At 43.8% G+C, this 21,972-nt stretch overlaps 1 protein-coding gene across 5 annotated transcripts in view; it reads left to right on the top strand.

The window, feature by feature from the left end:
- Positions 1–21,972, top strand: part of PLCB4 (phospholipase C beta 4) — a 563,803-nt gene that overhangs the window by 79,141 nt on the left and 462,690 nt on the right. For all 5 annotated transcript variants that reach the window (XM_063918578.1, XM_063918575.1, XM_063918577.1 and 2 more), the window contains exon 2: positions 3,755–3,812. The gene's annotated coding sequence lies outside the window, so the exon portion shown is untranslated. The remainder of the gene's footprint in view (positions 1–3,754; positions 3,813–21,972) is intronic.

Genomic DNA, 21,972 nt, shown 5'->3' with positions numbered 1-21,972 from the left:
CACCCTCCGTGACCGTGTCAGTGAGCCTGTGAGACAACAATGGCGCACAGCTGCAGTGCTGTGCGCTACCTCTATGAAGACTGAGAAGCCTTCTGCCGCCTGTCACCGGACCTCCGTCTCCGCCGTCTTCAGCGTCTGTAAGGGGGATCGGCGGCGCGGCTCCGGGACGAACCCCAGGCTGACCTGTGTTCCGACTCCCTCTGGAGCTCAGTGTCCAGTAGCCTAAGACTTCAATCCTCCTGCACGCAGGTGAGTTGCAAGTCTCTCCCCTAAGTCCCACGTTGCAGTGATCCTGTCGCCAGCAGGAATCACTGATTAGTTTAAACCTAAAAAAGACTTTTCTAAACAGCTCTATAAGAGAGTCATCCAGGTTGCACCCTACTCGGACGGGCACAGAAACCTAACTGAAGCTTGGAGGAGGGTCATAGGGGGAGGAGCCAGTACACACCATGTGACCTAAAAGGCTTTTTAGATGTGCCCTGTCTCCTGCGGAGCCCGCTATTCCTCATGGTCCTGACGGAGTCCCCAGCATCCACTAGGACGTTAGAGAAATACCGAGCGAACAACTCGGAATGAGGGCCATGGTTTTGCCCATTAGAGAACAATTTTGCTGCTGCGATCAGGTCTGAATTAGGCCCATAGTTTACGTTCTGGACACTGGCACCATGCACAGTCTACAACAGCCCCGATGTATTTTCATGGTTATAATAAAGTATTTGAAGGTTTTTTAATAATGTGTCGTTGTATTTCACTCTTTGTCTGTTTTATGCATTTAATACATAATAAATAAATATCACTTTGTTTGGCCAAACCTTTTTGAACATGAATTATGTGTTAATCCTGAAAACATCTGTGGGGATAACCTGCAGTAGCCATGGGAAAGTTCTTCCCAGATGAATTTTGAGTTACTCTTGTATAGGCAGAAGTCTGGCTAGCTTACCCCAGTTGCTTAAATGTCATTTATTTCTGGCTGTTTGTCATAGCAACATCTCTTTTCTCTACGACAAAAGTGGCTCAGCCAGTAATTTCATAAATATGCTGTACTTTTCAAAGAATACTTTTTACACAAGGCATTTTCAATTGCAGTCGGCTTTTCTTCCATTGTTTATTTAATGAACATATAATTTAGTTGTTTTTTTTTGTTTTACTTTTGTTTTGGCTTTGTTACTTTTTGTGCATACCACAAAGCCTCAAACTGTAAAATGCTCTGCAATTTGTAATGTGTAAAACCAAATACGGAGCGATATTTTCACTCCAATAAACTGTGAATATCTCCTTGAAAAGTCGTGTACTCAGACGTCACATCTAATTTGCTTCTCAGTTATTAAATGAAGTTGAACAGGAGCCGTCGATTGATGTTCCTCTACAAATTTGGGCAGATATTTTCTTTTCCTTGCTGCCTAAGAAATGGTGTTTCTGGAAGGTTTTTTTTTAATATTTATTTATTGTTTTGGTTGTTTCTTTTTTTGTGCTGTTTTGTCTTTTAAGCTTTTAGCATTTTTTACATTTTGCAAATAGAAGTTGGCGGGAATTGTAGTTTAATTGCTGGAGTCTTGAATTATATCTTCCTGGTGTAGAAGCACATAAATGGTTGACATATAAAGCAAACAGCTCTCCCGGATCTCACAGTAATTGCTGTGCAAATATAGCAGCGCCTATGTTTTTTTTTCCTGCCCACCTTTTCAGTCTCTGCTATGCACCTGTACAGTATGGAGACGTCAGATTGTACTTGACACTTGTTTTCCTATAACTGTATATATGCTAATGTACGCAAATAATTTGAATGTGAAATTTTGGTTCTTTAAAAAGCAAGTGCTGTAAACCAAACACAGCTTTACTTGGCTAAATAATATCTCTGAAGTAACTTTATTATAAGTAACTAGATCTGACCATATTTTGTCTGAAAGGGGATTTTTAATCATGGTAAGAGTTTCCCTATGACCAGTTCCATTGCAAGTAGGGGCAGTGCACAAAAGTCTCAAGCTACATAAGACTGTCTTTGGTTTGCAGTCTTCTAGATTAAGGAGGCTAGTGATGTCACCCCAGATTTCATGGGATGGGGTTTTTTTTTTTAATCACATTTAAACATCAACGTTCAGTGGAATGTGTTATGCTTCTTTTGTGACCAGAAATACATTATATTTTATTGAAAATTCCCCCCATCCCCCCCTGATTACCCATTTATTGGGGTGTCTGCTCTGTTGGAGTCCATGATTCTATTGGGTCCCACAATGTAGGGCCCACTGCGAGGTAGGCTGCAAGCCAAGCCCTATTTCAGTCCCACTTCCTGCTCACGTTGTCTCTCTCCAACCCAGGCCAATGACATTTGAACCACCAGAATTAATATTATCACATCTGGATCTTAAGTGTCATCGGCCTGAAGCCATGGAAGCTGTATGGGATAGTGTCAAAATCCTGGTCGTCGGGATCCCTACAGTCAGAAGACCAACAGCAGGACCCTACCGGATCCCGGAGGTAAGTACTGGGGTTATGGTTAGGCACTAGGGGGAGGGTTAGGGTTAGTCTGTGGGAGTGGGGGGTGTTGGGTTAGGCTGTGTAAGGGGGAGGTTAGGGTTAGGCTGAAGGAGGGGTGGGTTGGTTAGGATTTGGGGTAGGGTGAAAATACTTGTTAGGATTCTGCTGTCGGTCTCCTGATGTTGGTATCCCGATTGCCCGGATTTCATACCCACACGGTCTGTACTCAATTTATGCCCTGTTCACACATTTACCCTGCTGTGGCTGGAGGCGATAGAGTCATGGGGCTGACAGCACTTAGCGTGGTCCCGGTAGAAGACAGACAAATGTACTATGTGACGAGCAAGCAAATGGGGCGGGGGGATTCAAAATATTTATTATAGGTGGAATTAGCCATTAAGGCAGTGAGGCTAGTTAGCCTACTGTAATGCGAGTGTTATTCACTTACCGTGTTTCCCCGATAATAAGACACTGTCTTATTATTTTTTTTGGACAGAAAAACACCTGAGGGCTTATTTTCAGGGGAGGGCTTATTTTATCCTCCATCATGCCCCCTGAGTTCTTCTTTTATCCTCCATCATGCCCCCTGAGTGCTTATTTTATCCTCCATCATGCCCCCTGAGTTCTTCTTTTATCCTCCATCATGCCCCTTTTATTCTCCATCATGCCCCTTTTATCCTCCATCATGCCCCTTTTATTCTCCATCATGCCCCTTTTATCCTCCATCATGCCCCCTCACTCCCGCTTACATACCGGGTTTTTATGTTGTCCTGCCTCAGCTCTCCTCCGCGGCACTGCTCTCAATGGCGCCAGCAAGCAAATCACTGGGAAAGAACAGGATGACGCGCTCACTGCTGCAGCTCTGATTGGATGCAGCTCGGAGCGCGGCGTGCATTTCACCCGGGGGGGGGACGGTGCATACAGAGGGTACCGTAATGTCGCGTGTAGCGCAGGGGATCACCTTCACTACAGTAGCAATCTCAATAGGGCTTATTTTCGGGGGAGGGCTTATTTTATAGGAATCTTACACAGTAAGGGGAGGGCTTATTTTCGGGATAGGTCTTATTATCGGGGAAACACGGTAGCTTAAACGCATGACTGTAGCTGTTGTTGTTTGCACTGGCACAAATGCACTTTCATGGCTGGCAGCCCTCTGTATGGTTTTACTCTGCCATGACACCCTGGTCCTGCCAATGAATAAACAATCTGTCTCTGTTTGAGATCTGTTGGTGTGTCAGCTTCATCATGTTCAGTAACAGAAATTATTTATTTCTTGTAGGGAACAATGGATTTTTTACAATGAGTGCTGCAGAAAATCAGCTAACCGCATAGTGAAGGTAAGTCCATATTTTTCCCCCCAATATTTTTTTGTGTATTTTGTTTTTATTGATTTAGGTGTAATTTAGAAGTCATGTCCAGGGCCACGGCATGTAGCTCAGTTACATTTTATAGCTTATTTTAGGTTCAGGGCTTTAACAAATCGAATGCCTGTTAGCTGTTCCACTTGTCGCAGGACTGTCACACTTTTAGGGGACTTTCTCTGCATCACTGTAATCAGTTTTTTTGTTCTATGTGTCAGGGGTTATTTTGATATCCATAGTGAGTATGTAGCTACTGTTGTCTATTTAGGAGAGTTGGGGGTGGGCAAGAACAGTTGACACCCTTGGGGATATCACCTGTGCCGCCATGACGTGGCAACACCTAAATCATGGTGGGACCCTGTGGTCAAACATTGGGAGGTAGGAAATACTGTTAAACCAGAGCATGTCTAATTATTATTATTATTATTATTATCAGTTATTTATATAGCGCACACATATTCCTCAGCGCTTTACAGAGAATATTTGGCCATTCACATCAGTCCCTAACCCAGTGGAGCTTACAGTCTATGGCCCAGATTTATCAAGCCTTGATAAAGTACCAGTCAACCAGCTCCTAACTGTCATTTTTCAAACACAGCCTGTAACATGGAAGTACCCGGATTAAACCCACGCAAGCACGGGGAGAATATACAAACTCCACACAGTTAGGGCCATGGTGGGAATCAAACCCATGACCTCAGTGCTGTGAGGCAGAACCGCCTGTGATATCCTAATTAACCACTGGATGTGTGAAATTTGTGCAGTTACAAAAACCAGCATGCCTTGCAGTTCTGCTACATTTGATGCAGACATGTTGCTTATCTTTAATTTCTTCCAAGAAAGCCCAAAGTCTCTGGAGCCGGTATTTTCACCATCTCCTTCTTTAAGTAAGTGGTACTGTAGGTATGGCTTTTCAGGAAGCAGGTAAACACCTCCACTATCAGATTGTGTATCAGACCTTTATTTGAGATACATATATTTTTAACCTTAGACGAAACTCCTAGTTCCTCTAATTCTTTATCTTTTTAGACTAGTTTATCTTGTTTGGTAGAATACGAACAATAAATCTCAGGCAAGTACAGTTGTAAAGACATACTCTACAGATCAACTAACATCTTATCTAAGCAGGTGCTAAAAGTAGTAGGGAAAAAAATGTGTAAACTTGATATTCAGGTTTCAGTCAGGAAAGTAGTTGATCGTAGTGTATTCTCAGGTAACGAGTCTAATGTTTTCCTTCCATATTCTATTTTACTTGAGGCAAAATAACTTTGTGAAAGAATATAAGTTCTTATTTTAGTACTGTTAAGGTGGAAGAATCCCTTTCTGTTATTTTGTGCCTGCTTTTCTCACAGAAGCTGAGCAGGGGGGCAGCCATCTTGATAGATCAGCTAAGACAGGTATGACAAAATGGCCTCCACCTCAGCAAGTAGGACCAGGTCTGACAACATGGCTTCCACTTTGTGCAGAGTGTTCCCCACTTTAGAAATGGAGAGAAAAATACCGTGCTGTGTAACTTAGAGGAGAAACCGATTACTATAATAATTAGTTGCTTTAACACTGTTTTCTCTTGAAAATAAAGTTTTATTACTTTATGAGTTGCATCTGGCTTCAGTGAATCTTGATTTATGATTGCATTGAAGTAGTATTTGCCTCTACTTTTGCAAACCACAAACAAACATGTCTGGGTGTCATAACAATCCCTTGGAACTCAAAGGAGATACAGTATGCCTTTTATCCTGGCAATATAAGTTGCAATGCAAAAGCACATGTAATGGACATATTAGTAAAAATACCACAATCAAACATATACCTTAAAGTAAGGAGCCTGCTCGGTAAATGTAGTGGATGGTCTATACATGGACACCAAAAGACACAGCCAGTTGGTACAGTAAATATTCAGCTATTATGCATACAACATGGGATGTTGTAAGCGGCTGTGGTAAACTCCTGTCATGTTACAGGCTGTGTTTGAAAATTGACAGTTACAAGCTGGTTGGTTGGTACTTTGGGGGACATTTACTAAGCAGTGATAAGAACGGAGAAGTGAGCCAGTGGAGAAGTTGCCCCATCAACCAATCAGCAGCTCTGTATAATTTTATAGTTTGCAAATTATAGATGTTACTTCAGTGCTGATTGATTGCCATGGGCAACTTCTCCACTGGCTCACTTCTCCACTTTTATCACTGCTTAGTAAATATCCCCCTTGATCACTGTGCTATTTATCACTCCCCAAGGCTTGATAAATCTGGGCATTTGTGTCTCTTCATCAGCTGACTGTACTGTATAGGGGTCAGTGACATGATGCCATAGAGGTCTAAGATTCGGTAATTTGGGATTGTAGCCTAAAGACTGGATCCATCAGTACATGGCCAGCATTAGTTAATGTGTTATGCCGGCGTGACCCGTCTCATTACTGGCAAATCTTTACACAGCTATTTTCAAGATATCCAAGATTTCCCTGCAGACGTAAGTGCCGACAATTCAGATTACTCATGTAATCTGCATGTCAAAACGAATAATCCTGCAGTGAGACACATGTGATTACATCTGTATACATAAGCTGTCACTAATACCGAGAGGAGTTCTACATAATATCAACAAGTTTCATTTAAAGCCTTAAAAAGCTTCATACCCTAGTCCCCTGTTGTAGTAGAGCTCTTTTTATGATTATTTGAATAAATCTAAATTGTGCATAATTATTTTCTGCTGGATAGTGGCGTGAGCTGATCAGTGACAGTCACCTAGTGAGCTCCCCGGGAGTATATAGCAGGATATGTATGTACCAGGGAACTGTGTCGTGGTACATCAGAATGGGGAGACAGTGGGTGTACTTGTAAAGAGCGACACAGTGAAATAAGAGAATGGTGTTCCTTTTATCAACTACACTGACTTACTCGTGAGGACAGATAACCTTGCTAGAAGGAATATTTTAATACTATTATCAGAGATGGAAGTTAGATGAAAGGTATAAAAGATGACAAGTAGAAAGAAAATGCTTGTGGGACTGCGGATGGAGTTCTTTCCTTTAAGGATGCAATGTTTATGCTCTCATTAGTCACACCGTACTAGATAAGAAGTTTTCTGTTTATTTTGTTTGCAGGGTTTTTTTTATAACATGTTTTTTTTTAAACATCCTTTTATAGCTACTTGTAAGCAGGCAGCTAATGCTTTATAACGTGTTCGTTATCAATATGGGATTTCGTAATAGGTATTTAAATCAATATTTAAAGCTTATGGTGGTGTGAAGTGCACAATTGTCCCATATTTCATGGCAATGAATCAGATATTACCTTTAGTCTATAGAATACATTGTACTTTGAGTTTTTAAGGTGTTATTATAATGCAGCCATCACATACCGACTTTGTGGTATGATTTGTCGACAGTGATCAGCTTGACCCCTAAACCTCCCCTTAGTGCCTAACCCTAACCTCCTCCATCTGCAGCCTAACCCTAACCCTCCCAGTAACGCCTAACCTTACCCGTTGGCTTCTTCAGAATGTTGACATTTCACATGGCAACATGGTAACTCAACCATGTAGCCATATCTACATTCTGAGGATGTCAACAGGTTGCTGTCGACAGTTTGCACGTGTCGACATTCTAATGTTTACATTTTGGTGCCAACATTTTGAATGCAGATGGTTATTGTCGACTATTTGACCTGGTACCCATACGAATTGTTGGCAGACTTTTTGTGGCTTGACACATCTGAGCTACCTGCTCATTAGGTGAGACGTGCCTCGCATATTTCACAAGCTGGATTACCATTCATTTTGGTTATGCCACTAACACTTTGTAATTGATGGTTTGTAATAAACTTTTTTTTAAAGAAATCAAATGAAAGTTACAGAACAAGAAGCTAAAAATACGTAGTAAGAGCAGAAGATTAAGGGGTCTATTCATGATGCAGTGAAAAGAGTGGAGAAGTGAGCCTGTGGAGAAGTTGCCCATGGCAACCAATCAGCTGCTCCGTACAATTGTATAGTATGCAAATTATAAATGTTCCTTCAATGCTGATTGGTTGCCATGGGCAACTTCTCCACTGTCTCATTTCTCCACACTTTTCACCGCTTCATGAATAGACCCCTTAACCTGTGTTTCTTAAGCTCCGTCTTTTTTTCTTTTTGGTGTTTAAGTAATTATATGTTTCAAGTACACAATACATAGAAAAATATGTAGTAAAAAAAATCTGTGTACATTCACATGTACCGTAAGAATAATGCGTGAAAATGTACGTGTCCGGTAAATGCTTTTGTGTTTTCAGGTGTTTTCCTGCATAATCCATGTGCTCTAAATGCAATACGCTTTTACCGATAGACAGCCTATTCTAGAATGCATGAAAGTCATGAGAAATAGATTGGGCCACATCTGATTTTTAGAAAGCAATGGCGGGAATAAGCCCATAAGGAACCATCCATCTTTTGGAGACTTTAGTTATGCTGCATTCAGATCGCAAATGCCGGATCCTACCCGGTAAGAGAAACGTGTACTTACCGGGTGGGATCCGGCATTTAGGCTCCTTTGCTGGCTTTCCGACCCGGCAATATACCAGGTCGGTTGCCATAGCAACGGAGGGCGCAGCAGCAGCAGGGGCGGGGGTGGAGGTGGCGCTGGGAGATGAGCTCATCTCCTGCGCCGCCTCTCCCTATGCTGTGAATGGGAGCCGTGTCACATCGGAACGGCTCCCATTCACACTGCGCCTGACCCGGTAATCAACCCGGTAATAACCCTTCTTTTTTACCGGGTTGAATTACTGGGTCAGGCGACCCGCTAATTCTGAAAAGGAGCTTTCACATCGCACACTGACCCGTTTCGACACGGCAATATGCCGTGTCGATACCGGGTTTTTAGTGCGATGTGAAAGGGGTATTAGTGTCTGAAAAGTGCATTAACATTAAATAAGTGCGAATGACCCCAAAGAGTCCCTGAATCACAGAATGTCTTCAAAGATAGATTTATTAGCCATATATTATTTTTCTTTATAGATTTAAGCCTACAAAATATGCAGCTCGCAAACCACTGGTGATTCGCCAGTGGTGATATTAAACTCCTCTTTTTGTACCTTGTTGGGACTTGTACGAGTAAACCCTGTGCTTCTATATAAGGGTCATGTAGCTCTGCACAGTAAGACCTTCCTGGCTGCTCCTGCAGATAAGAGCTTAGAAGGCAATATAAAAGAGATTAGGAAACCGTGTATCTTTATTTAGAGAGTATTTGATTAAATTGGCAAGTTATCAGGATGAGTGCATCAGAAGCTTGTCTGCGGAGCCACATTTCTGTATATGTAAGCCTTTCTACTAAAACCTGCTCCTTTCCTTTGCCGTGGAATTTTGGCTGTTGTTGATGTACATTATATAGACGATGCTTTTGGAGGAATGACTATTGGTAGAAATTAAACTGTGAGTAACGCCAATCTTAGCTGCTAGAAAAAAAAAACACCACGAACTTTATATGCAGTGGGGCATACAGGACATGGGGAAGACCCACGTACCTTTGAATAATTTATTTCACTGGAGCAAAAAAAGAATTTCAGCACAAGATTTCTGCAAAACGCAACCTGTTCGAGCACTTTACAACATTTGTTATTCGAGACTTCTTCAACGACTTGGGTAGCTGTAGGCAAGTATTTCCCTATTGGGGTAACCACCGTACACTAGTAATAAGTTGCACCGTCTAACTATTCATCGAGTCCATATAGGCCCTCCACCAAACCCAGGTTAGCAGCACTGTGATAAGACTGAATGAATGGGGAGAAGAGTCACTGCATGTGGCAGAGACACCAAAATCTCTGTTCACCTAATTTATTATGACCAAAATAAAATTTACCACCATTGATTACCAGTATATACAAGCGTACCTCCATTTTTCTCAGCATCGTCTGAGTAGTTTATTATCAGCTGCGACTAGAGTTGCTGATAAAATTTGTTTTAAAAACACCCTAGCCCCTGACACGGACATCAGTAGCTGTCTGTCCTAGCTGCAGTGTGAGAGATTAATGCTCTGCCTGGGTTGGAGGGGCTTGTCAGCCAGCTGGAGAGACTGGGCAGTATGTATTGAGGTCAGTGATTTGGCTGAGGAACATTGTTCTGGACTGCAATCCCTAGAAAAGACTTCTACAAGCCAGGGGTAGGCAGTGTGTGGCACTACACATCCCAGCATGAAATGCTGCAGGTTTGCTACTAGGGAATACAAAAACTGTGGCAGGGCATGCTAGGATATGTAGTTCCTCAGCAGTACCCCTGCTAGAAGCGATGTGATCACTTTAACTTTATATTACAGGTAGGCCTGTCTGTTGATCTTTGGTTGCCTGGTTGTTATAGGCCCTACACACTGGCCGATTTTCTGAAAGATATGAACGATCTCGTTCATAAATGAACGAGAACTCGTTCATATCTTTCAGTGTGGAGGCTCCAGCGATGAACGATGCGCGGCCCCGCGCTCGTTCATCGCTGGTCCCCCGTCGGCTGTGCATGCAGGCCAATATGGACGATCTCGTCCATATTTGCCTGCACGTCTATGGAGCCGGGTGACGGGGGGAGTGAAGAAACTTCACTCCCCCCGTCACTGCCCCCCCCGCCGCCGGGTCGCCCGTCGGCCGTCGGGCACCTCGGCGGCACATCGCCATATGTGTAGGGCCCATTAGACAGGAAATTCTATGTTTGTTTGTTTTTTGTCATATAGGGGAAATAAATAAGTTCCATTTCAGTTATTTTGTTTTCCTTGGGACATCTTCAGTGTCCTGGGATTTCCTTGTGAATGCCATAACTATGCAAATGAACTAAAGATAGCATTGTTTCATAATGAGAACACAGGAGGAAGCTGTTTTAGTTTATTTTATGAACAGTTTCGTATATACTGTAGCGCAGCATATTCCATTGCGCTTTACAATTGAAACAACAATAATAGAACAAAACTAGGTAATAACAGACAGACATAGAGGTAGGAAGGCCCTGCTCGCAAGCTGACAATCTATAGGGAAGTAGGCATTGATATACAAACAAAGATAGATGCTACTGGTTTGTAGTACAGTAGAATGGCAATTATCCTAACGGAATCTATAGGAAGCAAAAAGAGTATAAGGGAAAGAAGAGAAATAAAGTACCAGCCAATCAGCTCCTAATTGCCATGTTACAGGCTGTGTTGTGAAAATGACAGGAGCTGATTTGTTGGTACCTTATCTCTCTCCACGTTGTCACTCTCCAGGGCTAAGTGGCGTATCTCTGTCCCTATGTTATGGTATATTAGCCCATAAAAGCTAAATTGTAATGTAAAATTACAAAAAAAACAAAACAAAAAGCTCAACATATATACGTAATTTACTACATGACCAATTATCTGAAAAAAAACAAGTTTTCCAAAAACTGCCTTGGGTCCCAGTTTGTTTTTATAATCAGTGTTTTACTATACATGTTTAGGTTACATTAATGCTCAATGAAATGTGTGTGTATGTTCAAGGAAGTTCTGCTAAATGTCAGGTTCAGTTCAATATAACATTAATATTTTTTTTGCCACTTGTTTAGGATATGTGCATTTTATTCCCTTTGTCCTTATATGGGGTAATCTAATGGAGATTTAAGTCTGACTTTGGCTGCAATAATGAAAGGTGTTTACAAAAACTCCTGTAATAGATAAATGTTCTTTCCTTAAAAATAAATAAATAAATAAATAAATACAGAAATTGGGTTTACCATGGTAAATGGGCACGTTATGAAATGACCTAGTCATTTTGTTGTTTAACAGGAAATACAGTATGGTTGTATAGTACGGGTTTTCCTATATGTAAAATACAGGATTGCCTTTGAAAATTATTTTTGTAAAATTTTATATGGGTAGCCATACTTGCGCACAGGTGACTTAGGCCCAGATTTATCAAGTCTTGGAGAGTGATAAATAGCATGGTGATAAAGTACCAACCAATCAGCTCCTCACTGCCATGTTACAGGCTGTGTTTGAGAAATGGCAGTTAGGAGCTGATTGATAAATTGCACGGTGATAACGTTATCAACCAATCTCCAAGGCTTGATAAATCTGGGCCTTAATTAATGTGTCAGTTATTGTGATGTAACCATTTGTGCTCAAGCACGGATATCCTTAAAACCATGTCTGTCAGTGTGCTAAGTACTGTATACTTATATTGTAATCAAATGTTAACTTGAAGACTATTTGATATAACTGCAAGTACAGGAGAGGTTATGGGAAAATAATTAAACAGAATTATTGGGACTTTTATTGTGCAGCCAAAAAGAGAACCCTTTGATACCTCTTACACAACGGATAGGATAATTACAAACAATATTAGGACATTTTCATTACATGGGAATCTGTTCTGAGGATAAACGAAAACATAATCTGTCCCTCTTGATAATATGTTTCTTCCTAATGCAAATCTCCTAGTGGTTTTAAACTAGCGTTTTTAATTTGTATATTCAAAGCCTATTTGCATTCATAGCTCTTTGTGACAAACATGAAGAGTGTGCAAGAGTACATCGTAATTGCTGTCCTTATCTGCCTTCTGACAGCTCCCAGGGATAGATTATGTTTCTGGGGTATGGAATAAATTCTATAAACGACAACCAATAGATAAATGACACTACACCCATACACTAATAACAGAGATGCTCTTTTTTTTTTCAAAGAAAAAACTTTATAAAGACTCGTGCACAAAGTTGGCACATGAGTAAATCTGTGCTGTGTATTTTTTTATTAGTCAAATTAGTTACTGAGTAAATGTTTGTATATGAGGTTTTTTTATTCGTTCTCCATAATCGGAGGAAGTGGAACTGTTCATATAAATCACTGCACTGTTAATGATTAGACTTTTTATGACATTTCCACTGTGCACTGCTTCGATTGGAGCATAGAAAATCTACTGATTGTGCAGGGCTGAGGAGTGTATTATAATAATATACTGTAAATTTGAGTAGTATGCAGTTTTAATAAAAACTACTCTACATGTAGAATAGAACAGGGCAGAGCAATAGCACAGTGGTTAGCATTGCTGACTCACAGAGCTAGGGTCATGGGTTTGACTCTCGACCAGGGCCCAGATTGTGTGGAACTGTTATGCTCTTCCTGGTTACCTGAACACTCCAAAAACATTTTGGTAAGCCAGATGGCTGCTGACAATTTAGAGGTATCCGGATGATAGATAGACAGTGTCTAGCTAGACAGTCAATAGGTAGACACCATATGTAAGACAAACAGGGTCAAAAGGTCGACAGAGTCAAAAAGGTCGACATGGAAAGGGTAGACAGTGCAAAAGGTCAACAGGGTCAAAAGGTTGACATGAAAATGGTCGACATAAAAAAGGTAGACATAGTTTTTTTTTTATTTTGCATGTTTTTGGACTATTTCATACCTTCTCTATCCATATCGTCATAGAGTTGGTTATAAACCTTGTGGCAAACGCAGCGAGCCACTGACCCCGAAGCGTGGCGAGCGGCTCCCGTTCTACAATTGGGGGTCCCAGATGACAAAATGATCCACACAAACCCCAAAAATGCAAAAAAAATGGTGTCTACCTTTTTTATGACCATCTTCAATACCTCTCCGGGTGTGGTATAATAGATAGACAGTGTTTAGTTAGACAGTCACTAGATAGACACCACATGGACGACACTCAAAAGGTCAACATGGTAAAAAGGCAGACATGAAAAAAATAGACTGTTCAAAAGGTCGTCAGGGTCAAAAGCTCGACATGGTCAAATGGTCGACATGAAAATGGTCGACATAAAAAAAGGTAGATACCATTTTTTTTTTGCATTTTTGGGGTTTGTGTGGATAGTTTTGTCATATGGGACCCCCAATTATAGAAAGGCACCCCCTCGCGGGGCTCGCTTCGCTCGCCATGCTTCGGGGTCAGTGGTTCGCTGTACTTGCCACAAGGTTTAGAACCAACTCTATGCCGACATGGATAGAAAAGGTATGAAATAGTCCAAAAACATGTAAAATAACAAAACCCTTGTGTTTACCTTTTTATGTTGACTATTTTCACGTCGGCTTTTTGACCCTGTCGCCCTTTTGTACTGTCTACCCTTTTCATGTTGACCTTTTGACTCTGTCGACTTTTTGACCCTGTCGATAGTTTAGACTGTGAGCTTTAATGCTGCAGAAATTGATGTGAATAACAAATATTGGGGCTCATTTATTAACAAGTGATCAAACTAATTTTGAATGCTAAAACCTGTTGCGGTTGATAAATGGTGCTCCAGCCAATCAGCTCCTAACTGTCGTGTGTTCATCTCCCAACTGTCATGTGTTCATCTCCCAACTGTCATGTGTTCAGCTCCTAACTGACATGTGTTCATCTCCCAACTGTCATGTGTTCATCTCCCATGTGTCGTGTGTTCATCTCCCAACTGTCATGTGTTCAGCTCCTAACTGACATGTGTTCATCTCCCAACTCTCACGTGTTCAGCTCCAAACTGTCATGTGTTCAGCTCCTAACTGTCATGTGTTCCGCTCCCAACTGTCGCGTTTAGCTCCCAACTGTCATGTGTTCAGCCCCCAACTGTCATGTGTTCAGCTCCTGTCATGTGTTCAGCTTCCAGCTGCCATGTGTTCAGCTCCCAACTGTCATGTGTCCAGTTCCTAACTGTCGTGTTCAGCTCCTGTCATGTGTTCAGCTCCCAGCTGCCATGTGTTCAGCTCCCAGCTGCCATGTGTTCAGCTCCCAACTGTCATGTGTCCAGTTCCTAACTGTCATGTGTTCAGCTCCCAACTGTCATGTGTCCAGCTCCTAACTGTCGTGTTTGAAAAATGACAGTTAGGAGCTGATTGGCTGGAGCACTATTTATCATATGCAACGTGTTTTATCATTCACAACGCATTTTATTACTCATTGATAAATGAGCTCCAAAGTCTGTACAGCACTGTGTAATTGCTGGCGGTATATAAATACATGATAATAATAGTAACTTATTTCATTTATTTTTGTTCCAGAAACAGTGAGGGTTACAATTATAACATCATTTGTAAATAGTCTATATAAAATGTCCTTTATTAATATGAGTGAAATATTCCACAATGTGTCACCGGGCAAGTAATAATTACATTCCTGTCACACAAAACATTTGTTTCAAAATGCCCTTAATCATCAACCGTACCAGCCAGTAGTCCCAGTTTTTGGGTAGACCTTCCCGTTTCCCGGACATCTTCTGTTTGCCTTGGATTTACTTTTAAGCGTCATTCACAGATCACCATAGAAATTATCATGAAATAATTCTTAATGTCACCCAGCACTAATTTATAGCTTAGATATATGAGCACCAGTATATCACCTGTCAAAGAATGATTAACAAAAGAGTCCTCCAAATTAGTGTGATTAAATTATCCAGAAGCTTTGCTTTGTTTTGCTGTATGTTGATGAATTCGTTTAGGGAAAAAAGTTATATTTTATGTAAAATAATGATTTCACAGTATAATGTACTATGGCCCTCATTAAGAGTTGTTCGCTCGTTCTTTCTCTAACGTCCTAAGTGGATGCTGGGGACTCCGAAAGGACCATGGGGAATAGCGGCTCCGCAGGAGACTGGGCACAAAAGTAAAAGCTTTAGGACTACCTGGTGTGCACTGGCTCCTCCTTCCATGACCCTCCTCCAAGCCTCAGTTAGATTTTTGTGCCCGGCCGAGAAGGGTGCATTCTAGGACTCTCCTGAGTTTCTAAGAAAAAGTTTAGTTTTAGGTTTTTTATTTTCAGTGAATCTTGCTGGCAACAGGTTCACTGCACCGAGGGACTAAGGGGAGAAGAAGCGAACTCACCTGCGTGCAGAGTGGATTGGGCTTCTTAGGCTACTGGACATTAGCTCCAGAGGGACGATCACAGGCCCAGCCATGGATGGGTCCCAGAGCCGCGCCGACGGCCCCCTTACAGAGCCAGAAGACAGAAGAGGTCCGGAAAATCGGCGGCAGAAGACGTCCTGTCTTCAATAAGGTAGCGCACAGCACCGCAGCTGTGCGCCATTGCTCTCAGCACACTTCACACTCCGGTCACTGAGGGTGCAGGGCGCTGGGGGGGGGCGCCCTGAGACGCAATAAAAACACCTTAGATGGCAAAAAAAATACATCACATATAGCTCCTGGGCTATATGGATGCATTTAACCCCTGCCAATTTTTCCTTAAAAAAGCGGGAGAAAGGCCGCCGAGAAGGGGGCGGAGCCTATCTCCTCAGCACACTGGCGCCATTTTCCCTCACAGCTCCGTTGGAGGGAAGCTTCCTGACTCTCCCCTGCAGTCCTGCACTACAGAAACAGGGTAAAACAAGAGAGGGGGGGGGCACTAAATTGGCAGATAAATCTATACAGCAGCTATATAAGGGAAAAACACTTATATAAGGTTATCCCTTTATATATATAGCGCTCTGGTGTGTGCTGGCAAACTCTCCCTCTGTCTCCCCAAAGGGCTAGTGGGGTCCTGTCCTCTATCAGAGCATTCCCTGTGTGTGTGCTGTGTGTCGGTACGTTGTGTCGACATGTATGAGGAGGAAAATGGTATGGAGGAGGAGCAATTGCCTGTAATAGTGATGTCACCCCCTAGGGAGTCGACACCTGACTGGATGGTCTTATGGAAGGAATTACGTGATAGTGTCAGCACTTTACAAAAGACTGTTGACGACATGAGACAGCCGGCAAATCAGTTATTACCTGTACAGGCGTCTCAAACACCGTCAGGGGCTCTAAAGCGCCCGTTACCTCAGATGGTCGACACAGACCCAGACACGGACACTGACTCCAGTGTCGACAGTGAGGAAACAAACGTATTTTCCAGTAGGGCCACACGTTACATGATCACGGCAATGAAGGAGGTTTTGAACATTTCTGATACTACAAGTACCACAAAAAAGGGTATTATGTGGGGTGTGAAAAAACTACCTGTAGTTTTTCCTGAATCAGATGAATTAAATGAGGTGTGTGATGAAGCGTGGGTTTCCCCCGATAAAAAACTGCTAATTTCTAAAAAATTATTGGCATTATACCCTTTCCCGCCAGAGGTTAGAGCGCGTTGGGAAACACCCCCTAGGGTAGATAAGGCGCTCACACGCTTATCAAAACAAGTGGCGTTACCGTCTCCTGATACGGCCGCCCTCAAGGAACCAGCTGATAGGAAGCTGGAAAATATCCTAAAAAGTATATACACACATACTGGTATTATACTGCGACCAGCAATCGCCTCAGCCTGGATGTGCAGTGCTGGGGTGGCTTGGTCGGATTCCCTGACTGAAAATATTGATACCCTGGACAGGGACAATATATTATTGACTATAGAGCATTTAAAGGATGCATTTCTATATATGCGAGATGCACAGAGGGATATTTGCACTCTGGCATCAAGAGTAAGTGCGCTGTCCATTTCTGCCAGAAGAGGGTTATGGACGCGACAGTGGTCAGGTGATGCGGATTCCAAACGGCACATGGAAGTATTGCCGTATAAAGGGGAGGAGTTATTTGGGGTCGGTCTATCGGACCTGGTGGCCACGGCAACGGCTGGGAAATCCACCTTTTTACCCCAGGTCGCCTCTCAGCAGAAAAAGACACCGTCTTTTCAGGCTCAGTCCTTTCGTCCCCATAAGGGCAAGCGGGCAAAAGGCCACTCATATCTGCCCCGGGGCAGAGGAAGGGGAAAAAGACTGCAGCAGGCAGCCTCTTCCCAGGAACAGAAGCCCTCCCCCGCTTCTGCCAAGTCCTCAGCATGACGCTGGGGCCTTACAAGCGGACTCAGGCACGGTGGGGGCCCGTCTCAAGAATTTCAGCGCGCAGTGGGCTCACTCGCAAGTGGACCCCTGGATCCTGCAGGTAGTATCTCAGGGGTACAAATTGGAATTCGAGACGTCTCCCCCTCGCCGGTTCCTGAAGTCTGCCTTACCAACGTCTCCCTCCGACAGGGAGGCGGTATTGGAAGCCATTCACAAGCTGTATTCCCAGCAGGTGATACTCAAGGTACCCCTCCTACAACAGGGAAAGGGGTATTATTCCACGCTGTTTGTGGTACCGAAGCCGGACGGCTCGGTGAGACCTATTTTAAATCTGAAATCCTTGAACACTTACATACAAAGGTTCAAATTCAAGATGGAGTCACTCAGAGCAGTGATAGCGAACCTGGAAGAAGGGGACTATATGGTGTCTCTGGACATCAAGGATGCTTACCTCCATGTCCCAATTTGCCCTTCTCACCAAGGGTACCTCAGGTTTGTGGTACAGAACTGTCACTATCAGTTTCAGACGCTGCCGTTTGGATTGTCCACGGCACCCTGGGTCTTTACCAAGGTAATGGCTGAAATGATGATTCTTCTTCGAAGAAAAGGCGTCTTAATTATCCCTTACTTGGACGATCTCCTGATAAGGGCAAGGTCCAGAGAACAGTTAGAGGTCGGAGTAGCACTATCTCAAGTAGTACTACAACAGCACGGGTGGATTCTAAATATTCCAAAATCGCAGCTGATTCCGACGACACGTCTGCTGTTCCTAGGGATGATTCTGGACACAGTCCAGAAAAAGGTGTTTCTCCCGGAGGAGAAAGCCAGGGAGTTATCCGACCTAGTCAGGAACCTCCTAAAACCAGGCCAAGTGTCAGTGCATCAATGCACAAGGGTCCTGGGAAAAATGGTGGCTTCTTACGAAGCGATTCCATTCGGCAGATTCCACGCAAGAACTTTTCAGTGGGATCTGCTGGACAAATGGTCCGGATCGCATCTTCAAATGCATCAGCGGATAACCCTGTCTCCAAGGACAAGGGTGTCTCTCCTGTGGTGGTTGCAGAGTGCTCATCTTCTAGAGGGCCGCAGATTCGGCATTCAGGACTGGGTCCTGGTGACCACGGATGCCAGCCTGAGAGGCTGGGGAGCAGTCACACAGGGAAGAAATTTCCAGGGCTTGTGGTCAAGCATGGAAACGTCACTTCACATAAATATCCTGGAACTAAGGGCCATTTACAATGCCCTAAGTCAGGCAAGGCCTCTGCTTCAGGGTCAGCCGGTGTTGATACAGTCGGACAACATCACGGCAGTCGCCCACGTAAACAGACAGGGCGGCACAAGAAGCAGGAGGGCAATGACGGAAGTTGCAAGGATTCTTCGCTGGGCGGAAAATCATGTGATAGCACTGTCAGCAGTGTTCATTCCGGGAGTGGACAACTGGGAAGCAGACTTCCTCAGCAGACACGACCTCCACCCGGGGGAGTGGGGACTTCACCCAGAAGTCTTCCACATGATTGTGAACCGTTGGGAAAAACCAAAGGTGGACATGATGGCGTCCCGCCTCAACAAAAAACTGGACAGATATTGCACCAGGTCAAGGGACCCTCAGGCAATAGCTGTGGACGCTCTGGTAACACCGTGGGTGTACCAGTCAGTGTATGTGTTCCCCCCTCTGCCTCTCATACCCAAGGTACTGAGAATCATAAGAAGGAGAGGAGTAAGGACTATACTCGTAGCTCCGGATTGGCCAAGAAGGACTTGGTACCCGGAACTTCAAGAGATGCTCACGGAGGACCCGTGGCCTCTACCTCTAAGAAAGGACCTGCTCCAGCAGGGACCCTGTCTGTTCCAAGACTTACCGCGGCTGCGTTTGACGGCTTGGCGGTTGAACGCCGGATCCTGAAGGAAAAAGGCATTCCGGATGAAGTCATCCCTACCCTGATCAAAGCCAGGAAGGATGTAACTGTGCAACATTATCACCGTATTTGGCGTAAATATGTTGCGTGGTGTGAGGCCAGGAAGGCCCCTACAGAGGAATTTCAACTGGGTCGTTTCCTGCATTTCCTGCAAACAGGACTTTCTATGGGCCTAAAATTAGGGTCCATTAAGGTTCAAATTTCGGCCCTGTCGATATTCTTCCAGAAAGAACTAGCTTCAGTTCCTGAAGTTCAGACGTTTGTCAAGGGGGTACTGCATATACAGCCTCCTTTTGTGCCTCCAGTGGCACCTTGGGATCTCAATGTAGTTTTGGGGTTCCTAAAATCACATTGGTTTGGACCACTCACCACTGTGGACTTAAAATATCTCACATGGAAAGTGGTAATGCTGTTAGCCCTGGCTTCAGCCAGGCGTGTCTCAGAATTGGCGGCTTTATCCTATAAAAGCCCTTACCTAATTTTTCATACGGACAGGGCAGAATTGAGGACTCGTCCTCAATTTCTCCCTAAGGTGGTTTCAGCGTTTCACTTAAACCAGCCTATTGTGGTACCTGCGGCTACTATGGACTTGGAGGATTCCAAGTTACTGGACGTAGTCAGGGCCCTGAAAATATATGTTTCCAGGACGGCTGGAGTCAGAAAATCTGACTCGCTGTTTATCCTGTATGCACCCAACAAGCTGGGTGCTCCTGCTTCTAAGCAGACTATTGCTCGTTGGATTTGTAGTACAATTCAGCTTGCACATTCTGTGGCAGGCTTGCCACAGCCAAAATCTGTAAAAGCCCATTCCACAAGGAAGGTGGGCTCATCTTGGGCGGCTGCCCGAGGGGTCTCGGCTTTACAACTTTGCCGAGCAGCTACTTGGTCAGGGGCAAACACGTTTGCTAAATTCTACAAATTTGATACCCTGGCTGAGGAGGACCTGGAGTTCTCTCATTCGGTGCTGCAGAGTCATCCGCACTCTCCCGCCCGTTTGGGAGCTTTGGTATAATCCCCATGGTCCTTTCGGAGTCCCCAGCATCCACTTAGGACGTTAGAGAAAATAAGAATTTACTTACCGATAATTCTATTTCTCATAGTCCGTAGTGGATGCTGGGCGCCCATCCCAAGTGCGGATTGTCTGCAATACTTGTACATAGTTATTGTTACAAAAATCGGGTTATTATTGTTGTGAGCCATCTTTCAGAGGCTCCTCTGTTATCATGCTGTTAACTGGGTTCAGATCACAAGTTGTACGGTGTGATTGGTGTGGCTGGTATGAGTCTTACCCGGGATTCAAAATCCTTCCTTATTGTGTACGCTCGTCCGGGCACAGTATCCTAACTGAGGCTTGGAGGAGGGTCATGGGGGGAGGAGCCAGTGCACACCAGGTAGTCCTAAAGCTTTTACTTTTGTGCCCAGTCTCCTGCGGAGCCGCTATTCCCCATGGTCCTTTCGGAGTCCCCAGCATCCACTACGGACTTTGAGAAATAGAATTATCGGTAAGTAAATTCTTATTTTTTCATTGCATCGCAGCGATTTTCCGCAAACTGCGCATGCGCAATGTTCGCACTGCGACTGCGCCAAGTAAATTTGCTAAGAAGTTTGGTATTTTACTCACGGCATTACAAGGTTTTTTCTTTGTTCTGGTGATCGTTGTGTGATTGACAGGAAGTGGGTGTTTCTGGGCGGAAACTGGACGTTTTATGGGAGTGTGTGAAAAAACGCTGCCGTTTCTGGGAAAAACGCGGGAGTGGCTGGAGAAACAGGGGAGTGTCTGGGTGAACGCTGGGTGTGTTTGTGACGTCAAACCAGGAACGAAACTGACTGAACTGATCGCAGTGGCAGAGTAAGTGTCGAGCTACTCAGAAACTGCTTAGAAATTTCTATTCGCTATTTTGAGAATCTTTCGTTCGCAATTTTGCTAAGCTAAGGTTCACTCCCAGAGGGCGGCGGCTTAGCGTGTGCAATGCTGCTAAAATCAGCTTGCGAGCGAACAACTCGGAATGAGGGCCCATGTGTGACTAAGGAGGCGTCACCAATTCACTACCTGCTACACTGGGAAGGATGGATCCCTTCACTGACTATCTAACACTGGGGGTAATTCCAAGTTGATTGCAGCAGGAATTTAGTTAGCAATTGGGCAAAACCATGTGCACTGCAGGGGAGGCAGATGTAACATGTGCAGAGAGAGTTAGATTTGGGTGGGGTGTGTTCAATCTACAATCTAATTTGCAGTGTAAAAATAAAGCAGCCAGTATTTACCCTGCACAGAAATAAAATAACCCACCCAAATCTAACTCTCTCTGCACATGTTAAATCTGCCTCCCCTGCAGTGCACATGGTTTTGCCCAATTGCTAACAAAATTCCAGCTGCGATCAACTTGGAATTACCCCCACTAATCCCATCAGATGAACTGCTCCTTCCCCAGGCTCAATTTACACCTTGCAGGTGGTCCAACTATAAAATGTTATAAACTAACAAAGGGGGTCATTCAGACCTGATTGCACGCTAGGATTTTTCGCTG

Source organism: Pseudophryne corroboree, chromosome 4, assembly GCF_028390025.1.
Source record: "Pseudophryne corroboree isolate aPseCor3 chromosome 4, aPseCor3.hap2, whole genome shotgun sequence".
NCBI classification, from domain to species: Eukaryota; Metazoa; Chordata; class Amphibia; order Anura; family Myobatrachidae; genus Pseudophryne; species Pseudophryne corroboree.
This window is presented reverse-complemented; position numbering and strand designations above follow the sequence as displayed.